This window comes from Rhinopithecus bieti, unplaced genomic scaffold (genome assembly GCF_001698545.2).
Source record: "Rhinopithecus bieti isolate Rb0 unplaced genomic scaffold, ASM169854v2 scaffold_50877, whole genome shotgun sequence".
NCBI classification, from domain to species: Eukaryota; Metazoa; Chordata; class Mammalia; order Primates; family Cercopithecidae; genus Rhinopithecus; species Rhinopithecus bieti.
The window spans coordinates 211,466-222,315 of NW_016821745.1; the positions used below are offsets into that span (position 1 = coordinate 211,466).

General features: G+C 44.3%; 1 protein-coding gene across 3 annotated transcripts in view; it reads right to left on the minus strand.

The window, feature by feature from the left end:
* DNAJB6 (DnaJ heat shock protein family (Hsp40) member B6) overlaps positions 1-10,850 on the minus strand; it is an 84,353-nt gene that overhangs the window by 72,514 nt on the left and 989 nt on the right. The gene's annotated exons all lie outside the window — the stretch shown is intronic.

Sequence of the window (10,850 nt, forward strand, 5' to 3'; positions counted from 1 at the left end):
AAAAAAAAAAAAAAAAAAAAAGCAATAAAAAAAACTCTGCTAAGTCCCCTAGTCTTTTTTAACCTGGGGTCACTGTCCTGCCTTCCCATTACCTTTGGGCAGGTGACACTCTCAAGGGAAGGGAGGGTCACAGCTTGCCCAACTGCTTCATTTTAGTGAGACTGGCCCCATTAGTCAACCAATCAAAGCCTTCCTAATATTAAAAAGAATACTGTCATTCTGACTGAATTTAATCACACAAACTTACTATTTACAACACACACTACACTAGCTTTGGAAATAATAAAAGTCACCAAGTTTAGTGGAAGACAGACAGGTAAACAAACCAGTCATTTACAATTAAGACAAATATGCACGCGGCCATTGCAGGGGTTCACACCTGTAATCCCACCACTATTGAGAGGCCAAGGCTGGAAGATTGCTTCAGTCCAGGAATTCCAGGTAAGCAAGGCCTCATCTACACAAAAAATAAAAAAAGTTTGAAAAGACAAAGATGTACAGAGTGCTGGGGAGATGGTATGGAGACCATGAGGAAAGGAAAAATTAACACTGACGTTTTACTGATGAAATGAAAAACAAGAGTAAGCTCCCCAGGCAGAGAACAGAGGCAGCAGTATTCCACACACAAGTAACAGCGTATGCTCAGGCAAAATAACGACAGCACACAGCCCATATGTGATGCAGCAAGTTAGTAGGGTGGAACGTCAGTGTGAGAGTGCCGGGACTGGGACTAAGAGGGAGGGGGAAGGAGAGGGAGTCAGGACAAGACAGAACAAGGCGCAACTGAAGAATTTTAGAACTAAGGAATTAGGACTTTTCCATTGTAAGTAGAAGTATTAAGCAGTGGTGTGAAGTCAACAAGAGTATTTGGAAAGATAATTTCTAACTACAAGGGAGATGGACTTAAGAGAGTGATGACGGGACGGCAGGGTTACTAAGATGCTCCAAATGAGATGTGCTGGAATCAGAAATGACAGCAGGAATGAAACCGAGCAGCAGACAGGAGAGCTATTTAGGAAACTGTTTAGGGTCCTTCTCCACGGCAAGAAAACTTCACCAACAGCGTTCCACGCACATCCACAAACGCTACAACTGGTGCCAGAAATCTTCCATTCCTATTTAACATATAGCGATATTAAAAAATAAGCCTAGGCGCGGTGGCTCACGCCTGTAATCCCAGCACTTTGGGAGGCCAAGACGGGCAGATCACTTGAGGTCAGGAGTTGGAGACCAGCCTGGCCAACATGGCAAAACCCCATCTCTACTAAAAATACAAAAAATTAGACAGGCGAGGTGGTGGGCACCTGTAATCCCAGATACTCAGGAGGCTGAGGCAGGGGAATCGCTTGAATCCAGGAGGCAGAGGTCGCAGTGAGCCAAGATCGTGCCACTGCACTCCAACCTGAGCCACCGAGCGAGACTCCATCTCAAAAAAATAAAATGAAGCTGGGCACGGTGGCTCATGCCTGTAATCCCAACACTTTGGGAGGCTGAGGTAGGTGGATCACCTGAGGTCAAGAGTTCAAGACCAGCCTGAACAACATGACATAACACCATCTCTACTAAAAATACAAAAATCAGCTGGGCATGGTGGTGTGCGCCTATAATCCCAGCTACTCAGGAGGCTGAGGCAAAAGAATCACTTGAGCCCGGGAGGCGGAGGTTGCAGTAAGGCAAGGTCATGCCACTGCACTCCAGCCAGGGTGACAGAGCAAGACTCCATCTCAAAAAAACAAACTTCTTATAATCCAAACGACAACAGGTAATTTTAAACATGACATGCTAATCAAGTCACATGATGCTCAAATTAGTTTACTAAATCACTGAGGCATAGTTATTAGCCGATTAAGGGGGAAAGGAGCTGGGACAACAATGTGTTACTGACTCATGTGTCATGCATTGTGACAGGTACGTATTCTATCACAGCCATTTTGTGAGTTACTGTTTGTAGGTAAGGAAACTGGGGCTCAAAGGAATTAAGTAAATGTCAATGTTCCAGCAAGTTCAAAATCCAAGTCTGACCCCAGCACAGTCATGTGCACCTGAAGTCCCAGCGACTCAGAAGGCTGAGGCAGGAGGATGGCTTCAGCCCAGGAGTCTGAGCTCGACCTGGGCAACACACGGAAGACACCGCACCTTTAAAAACAGTAAGAATCCAAGTTTGGCTCCAGAACTCATGCTAGCCTCTATCATGACACTATGCTGTCAATGTACACAATCTCAATGCTCAAGGCTTTGGGACATTCTCCCACCAGTACTTCAGTCTCAAAATTACCTTTTTATTTTTCATCAAATGCCAGTAAGACTAACAAATTTGGAATATAAAGACAAACACGCATTACAGAAACAACAAAATGAAAAGAGCTGAAGGTCTAGAAAGAAAGCTCCATGTGTATCTCCAAGGAAACCTGCAGAGCTGGCTGAAGTGCTGATGCTGCAACAATCACCAGTGTTCGCTGCAAGCTAATTCACTCCTTACTGCTTCAGAGTAATCACTGATGTAAGACAATTGAAAATTGGACAAACTCCATGCAAGGTTACCTGCATTCACATTTTTTAATTAACCTTACAGCTTCAAGACTACCTATACATTTCTATCAGTATTTCCCTATAGAAGTCAGTATTTCTGGTAACACTTTTTTTTCCTCAGACCTCTCAAAAACACTGTTTAAATAAAAAACTGATAAAACTATATATTAAAACATCCAACTGTGTATTAGACGATAAAGCAGCCTGAAGTTGTAGAAATACTACTGCATTCCGAAACAATTTTAAGCAAAAAGTTGCCTAATCAAGATACACAACTAGGTACCAATTAGTATTATTTGATACATACTTGGACTATTTCTCTAGTCACAGAGAAACTACAAGTTGAATCTTTAACATGACTTTTTTTTTTTTTTTTTTTTACTGCTCCTTGCAAAGCAGGGCTACCCCATAGGCAGTGTGCCCGAAGTAGCCTAATACCATTTAAGTGTTAAAACACGTGGATTTATTTCCTAAAAGACACCATTTGTGGCAATAAAACATTTTAAGTGGCCTTCATCTCCCTCCTAAGGTTGGCCCAGCATCCTTGTGGCCTGCCCAGCACTGCAGGTATCTCCTCTACTTCCCTCTTCTCCTGGCCCATATGTTCAATGCACATTACAGAAAACAGGTGATACCAGAAATACATGGGCCCTCAGGAGGCCTGGAAGACACACTCAAGCCGCCTTCCCTGCCCAGCGAGAGCCTGCACTCCAGCCCTCCACCCTACCGCAGCTCAGCCAGTAAAAACCAGCTTCCCTCACTGAGAAACCAGTGCATCACCTGCATTTTAAAATAATACACTACATCAAAGGAAGTAATCTCTACAGCAGATCACTCACATCAGAGCCCTACAAGCACGTGTCCACTAGAACCCCACTTGGCAAAAACCTTTTTAAAATGGTGCTGCTCAAAAGACTCCAAATGCAGCTATTTAAATCTGAAGTCATTAAAATTAAACACAATGTAAAATTTGGCCCCTCAGCAGTCTTTTTCTGGATATGACCCCCTAAAAGCAGAGGAAACAAAAGCCAAAACAGACAAGTGCGAGTACATCACACTAAAAAGCTTCTAGACGGCAATGACACAAGTTAGACAACCCTAGAAATGTGCAGAGGATCACCTGAGCCCAAGAGCTCGAGACCAGCCTGGGCAACACAGTAAGACACCATCTCTACAAAAAGATTTAAAAAATTAGCTGAGTGGGGTGGCACACACCTGTACTCCCAGCTACGCAGGAGGCTGAAGAGGGAGTATCACTTGAGCGCAAGAGACCAAGGATGCCGTGAGCCATGTCCTGTCACTGCACTCTAACTTGGACAAGGGAGAGAGCAAGGCCCTGTCTCGGAAAAAAACAAAATATACAAAAAGTAAAATAAAAATTTTTAAGCCGGGCACAGCGGCTCACGCCTGTAATCTCAGCACTTTGGAAGGCTGAGGCGGGTGGATCACTTGAGGTCAGGAGTTCAAGACCAGTCTGGACAACATGAGGAAACCCTATCTCTACAAAAAATACAAAAATTAGCCGGGTGTGGTGGCGGGTGCCTGTAATCCCAGTTACTTGGGAGGCTGACCAGGAGAATCACTTGAACCTGGAAGGCAGAGGTTGCAGTGAGCCGAGATCACTCCATTGCACTCTAGCCTGGGCAACAAGGGCGAAACGTCATCTAAAAAAATAAAATAAATAAATAAAAATAAAATAAAAACTTTAAAGTTAAAAATGATAAAACAAAAATGACAGTGCTGTGAAGTAGCATTTTAAAAGAAATCACAGCTGGGTACAGTAGCTCATGCCTGTAAGCATACCACTTTGGGAGGCTGAAGCAGGAGGAGGATCATTTGAGCTCAGGAGTTCAAGACCAGGCTGAGTAACACAGCAAAACCTTGTCTCTATAAAACATAAAAACTCAGTAGGTTGTGGTAGTGTGCACCTGTAGTCCCAACTACTGGGGGCAGCTGAGGCAGGAAAATCACTTGAGCACAGGCGATCGATGCTAGTGAGACGTGAACGCACCAATGCCCACCAGCCTACATAACACAGCAAGACCCTGTCACAAAAAGAATAAAAATTTTTTAAATAAAAGATAAAAAACAAAACACTTCAGGCTGGAAAAGAATTTGGGTAGAGTAGGAACACATTCTTTAACTACAAAATTAACATTTCTTTTTTTTTTTTTGAGATGGAGTCTCGCTCTGTCGCAGTACAGCAGCGCAATCTCAGCTCACTGCAACCTCTACTTCCCAGGTTCAAGCGATTCTCCTGCCTCAGCCTCCCAAATAGCTGGGACTATAGGTGTGTGCCACAATACCCGGCCAATTTTTGTATTGTTTTAGGACAGATGGGGTTTCACCATGCTAGCCAGGCTGGTCTCAAACTCCTGACCTTGTGATCCGACCACCTTGGCCTCCCAAAGTACTGGGATTACAGGCGTGAGCCACTGTGCCCAGCCCATAATTAACATTTCTAATAGCAATTATGAAACTTCTCTAATATTCTAGTAACTAGATCCTACTGTCTATTAAGGAAGCTATAGAAAACTTTTCAATTAAGAAATTAAGAAAAAATATTTCTTAGGAAAACTAGCTTTGTTAATTTCTGCAATTTCCAAAAGTAATACACCTAAATCAAGTTCAAAAAAAAACGAAAAATCTCTTTATTAGAACCACAAAAGAATTAGCCTAATCACCATTAATCAAAAATAACCTTCTCAAATAAATTTAATGACCTCTAAGTTTAGGACTTTTAAAAAACATGTCACATAAAGATTAGGTGTGCGTAGCTCATGCATATAATCCCAGCACTTTTGGAAGCCAAGGCAGGTGGATCACCTGAGGTCAGGAGTTGGAGAACAGCATGGCCAACATGGTGAAACCCCGACTCTACTAAAAATACAAAATCCAGTCGGGCGTGGTGCCGCCTGTAGTTCCAGGTGAGGCAGGAGAACTGCCTGAACCCAGGAAAGTTTGCAGTGAGCCGAGATCGCACCACTGCACTCCAGCCTGGGCAACAAAGCAAGACTCCATCTCAAAAAAAAAAAAAAAAAATTAGTGGTTTCTAAATTCATCTGAGGCCAGGTGAGGCGGCTCACGCCTGTAATCCCAGCACTTTGGGGGACCGAGGTGCACAGATCATCTGAGGTCAGGAGTTCAAGACCAGCCTGGCCAACATGGCAAACCCACTTCTCTACTAAAAATACAAAAATTAGCAGGCATGGTAGCAAACGCCTGTAGTCCCAGCTACTCAGCAGGCTGAGGCAGGCGAATTGCTTGAACCTGAGGGGCAGAGGTTGCAGCGAGCCAAGACAGTGCCACTGCACTCCTGCCTGAGCAACAGAGCAAGACTCTGTCCAAAAAAAAAAAAAAACAACTACCTGGGTGTGGTGGTGCACATCTGTAATCCTAGCTACTCAGAAAGAAGGCTGAGGCACAAGAATTGCTTGAGCCTGGGAGGCAGAGGTTGCACTGAGCCAAGATCCTGCTGCACTCCAGCCTAGACTGGGTCTCAAACAACAGAAAAAAGCAAAAATAAAACAGTACAGACAGGGGGAAAAAAAAACCCACAGGAGTGAATTCTCATTCCTTATCACACACATCACCTTCTTATTCCATTCTTAACCAGTATATCCTAAAATATTTCTGAAACGAACACAGAAAGTTATTTCCCCACTACTCAAGATCAGAGACCATTCCTTCAACTGGCACTCATCACCCATTAGATACTTCCAAGCTTAACTAAATTCCCTTTCATTAAAAAAATCAAAATAGGCCTGGCGCGGTGGCTCACACCTGTAATCCCAGCACTTTGGGAGGCTGAGACGGGCAGATCACGAGGTCAAGAGATCGAGACCATCCTGGCTAACATGGTGAAACCCCATCTCTACTAAAAATACAAAAAATTAGCCGGGCGTGGTGGCAGGCACCTGTAGTACCAGCTACTTGGGAGGCTGAGGTACCCAGGAGGCGGAGGTTGCAGTGAGCCAAGATCGCACCACTGCACTCCAGTCTGGGTGACAGAGCAAGGCTCTGTCTCAAAAAAAAAAAAAAAAAAAAAAAGCAACCCTGGGTAAGTACTCAGTCTCTTAAATGCTGCTGAAACTTACTTTTTCCAACTTTCTTGAATTCTGGATTCCATTATTAATCACAGGAAGGTCATCAGGACACAGACAAACCAGAAAGAATCTAATTCAATCAATATTTTCTGAGCACTGTGTCCTGGACATTCCTGTAAGCACAAATAACTTCAGATTCAAAGCCCACCCAAGTGGTATATGCCATCTCAAGGTGGCAGAGAGGGATAAGTATTGGTACACAGTTCATAAGCATACCAACTAGAGCACGCACATATGTATACGCACAACACAAATATAAAACACACTTAGCCTTTGGTGGCAAAAGGTAGAAAAATATCAGAGAGGGCAAAATCATATGTAGTGTAACTAAATCACCCTTCCAAAGACACGTTATTTTGCAACAGAGCTTAAGAATTCTAAAATCTGGCCTGGTGCGGTGGCTCACGCCTGTAATCCCAGCACTTTGGGAGACCGAGGCGGGTGGATCACGAGGTCAGGAGTTCAAGACCGGCCTGGCCAAGATGGTGAAACTCCGTCTCTACTAAAAATAAAAAAATCAGCCAGGCACGGTGGCAGGTGCCTGTAATCCCTGCTACTCAGGAGGCTGAGGCAGGAGAATTGCTTGAACCCATGCAGCAGAGGTTGCAGTGAGCCGAGATGGCGCCACTGCATCCAGCCTGGGCAACAGAGTGAGATTCCATCTCAAAAAAAAAAAAAAAAAAATTCTAAAATCTGGCCAGTCACCTGGCTCACACTTGTAATTCTAGCACTTTGGCAGGCCAGGGTGGAAGAATCACTTGAGGCCAGGAGTTCGATACCAGCGTGGGCACACAGGGCAATTCCAGCTGCACTAAAAAAAAAAAAAGCCAGGTGCGGTGGGTCACACCTGTAATCCCAGCACTTTAGGAGGCCGAGGCGGGGGGATCACCTGAGGTCAGGAGTTTGAGACCAGCCTGGCCAACATGGTAAAACCATCTCTACTAAAAATACAAAAAGTAGCCAGGCATGGTGACGCGCGCCAGTAATCCCAGCTACTTGAGGCTGAGGCAGGAGAATGGCTTGAACCTGGGAGTGCAGTGAGCCAAGCCCATGCCACTGCACTCCAGCCTGGGCAACAGAGCAAGGATTCCATCTCAAGTAAATCAATCTTCCTTCTCAAGTAGGATGTCTCCAGGAACATGAAACAAGTCAACAGTGATTTGCGTCCATACAAAAACATAAACGATTTTGTTTGACAAAACACCTCATTAATATCAATACAAAACACATCACATTTTTACTAGTTGCCTTATCCAGGAAGTCATTTTCTCCAGGTAGGCGTTGTCATTTTTCCATTCCTACATCATCATTTCTAACATATTCTTGTTTTCATCAACTTTGCTTTTCTTCTCATTAACCTCATTTTTTTGAATTTCATATTTTCAAATTCTATGCTGGAACTACACCATTTGCTAAATCCTGCCACTGATCCTATTTACTTGCTAATGAGCCTGCAGTTACCCGCCTCTCACCACCAGGTGGGGTCCTGGACAAATTTAACCAAACCAGATTTTGAACAGAATCATTACCTAGAAAAGTTTTAAAACGTTTCTCAAAACCCTGTTAATCCACTGTGTAACCTCGATGCAAGTAAAATTAAGTAAAATCCTGTCAAATCATCAACTCACAAACACAAAGGCTGATTACCTTATTCCTCAACACATATCCGTAAGCATTAATATAGAAGCTGACCTTTACGGCAGACGACAGACAATAAAGTGTCTGTTCGGTCCCGCGGTGACACTCAGTACACAGCGACATGTTCAGGATGACTAAAAATACCTGCCCAAGTTTTGAAGTGCCCTCTTGTTAAATACTCTTAACAGTGACGGCCGGACGAGGGGGCTCATGCCTGTAATCCAGCGCTTTGGGAGGCCAGGGCAGGTGGATCATCTGAGGTCAGGAGTTCGAGACCAGGCTAACAACATGGTGAAACCCCCATCTCTAATAAAAATACAAAAAATTAGCTGGGCGTGGTGGCGCATGCCTGTAATCCCAGCTACTCCGGAGGCTGAGGCAGGAGAATCGCTTGAACCTGGGAGGCGAAATTGCAGTGAGCCAAGATGGCGCCATTGTACTCCATCACGGGCAAGAGTGAAACTCCATCTCAAAAAAAAATAAAAATAAAAAATAAAAAAAAGGGCCAGCCGCGGTGGCTCACGCCTGTAATCCCAGCACTTTGGGAGGCCGAGGCGGGCGGATCACGAGGTCAGGAGATCAACACCATCCCGGCTAACATGGTGAAACCCCGTCTCTACTAAAAACTACAAAAAAATCAGCCGGGTATGGTGGCGGGCGCCTGTAATCCCATCTACTCGGAAGGCTGGGGCATGAGAATGGCGTGAACTTGCAGAGATCGCGCCACTGCATTAGAGCCTGGGCAACAGAGCAACACTCCGTCTCAAAAAAAAAAAAAAAAGTTCAAACAGACCATCCCACCCCCACCTCAGACGTGGATTTGGGTTATCTAGGTGGAAAACTGATGAAGGTGATGGGTACCACTGTTCGTTTGAAACTGTCCAAATCAGTTAATAGAAGGGAATTACGGACTCGCTTAAAACTGAAAGCTAATGTATGCCACTCAGTTACAGGTATCACACTGTAATACCATATCCTTATTTCAGTCTTCACAATATTCAACAATACTCACCACCTAGTGTTTCGGAAAACCTGTCCTACGAATTACTTCCCAAACCTAACACTTTCATATCCAGAAAAAAATAAATTTTAAAACACTGATGCTTTGAAGAGAGTGTTGAACTCATTTCAAATTCTTTAAGAGCTTTGCCCTCTGAAATTCCCAACTTTCTCATGTTCCACAGTACAGACTAAGCCTAGTTAGGCATTTTTCAAAGGTTCTCAACCCTTTTGTTCTCCCATTTCCTGTCAAGTCTCCAAATCTACCAATTTAAGGCAACTTACTTCCCAAATTTCACATTCAGAATAATCCATAAACACCCACAGCTCATTAAAGTGTGCATAAAAAATATTCATCCCTTTATCACAGAAGGCAGAAAGAAATGTGAAAGAACCAACTTCAAAGGAGCTTAAGGCTCTCAGAAGTGGAAACAAGTCTGCAGTCGGCCGGGCGCGGTAGCTCACGCCTGTAATCCCAGCACTTTGGGAGGCCGAGGCAGGCGGATCACTTTAGGTCAGAAGTTCGAGACCAGCCTAGCCAACACGGTGAAACCCCATCTCTACTAAAAATACAAAAATTAGTCGGGCGTGGTGGCGAGCAGCCATAATCCCAGCTACTGAGGAGGCTGAAGCAGGAGAATCGCTTAAACCTGGGAGCTGGAGGTTGCACTGAGTGGAGATCGCGCCACTGCACCCTGGCCTGGGCAACAGAACAGACTTCGTCTCAAAAAAAAAAAAAATGTTTGGAGTAAACCCAAAAAGAAAACGGGATGGGTGGACAGACGGAGGAGTAAGGTGGATGCATATAATTCCTTTCAGAAACCATGAATCGTTCTGATATGCAACATTATTTGGAAAAGTGTGGTTAAACACGAAGCAGCAGCAACCAAGCTTTAATAGTTAAAGTCTGTTTACTTTCCTTTCTTCGGTCTTTAGTCTTTAACTTTTCTACTAAATCAGTAATTTGGCTTAACTTGTAGCCACAAATCCTTACTAAATTCGCAATTCATATTAATAAAACCTTAAAAATTACAAAGAGCTCCGCTCAGCCTACTCTTCCCAAACAGGCTGAAGCGTCTGGGCTCGCAGGCGGCAAGCATCCCTTCGGTGGTGGCACGATCGTTCTACTCGGGCTACTTCCTGCCTCGTTTACGTGAGAAAACTAGTACAGAAGTTTACGTTTGACTAGGAAACCCATCCTTTTTAAAAAATGCGCTAGCGCCAAAACCTTTCTGGAGCCAATATACGGTTTGCAGTTTACACTTCGTGTGTCACTGACCTTCCTCAGCCGGGTAGGAGTTAATATAAACTTGTTACATAAACTTCAGTTGCATCAACTACGGTGCAGATTCTTTAACGCAAAGCAAAGCAGACAGACGTTCTGAATAAGAAACGCGGCCTTCTCTTCCACAAACTTCTCAACAATCCGTCCGGAGTTCTAGAAACAGGGCTCTGCCGTCCACCACCTGCTTCTTCTCCCTCCGAACTTGGCGGCACGGCCGCGGCATTCCTGCTCCGCAAGCCACTCGCGTTTCTGGTTTCAGACTCGAATGCAGGAGCCTTAGAAAAAGAAGGCGC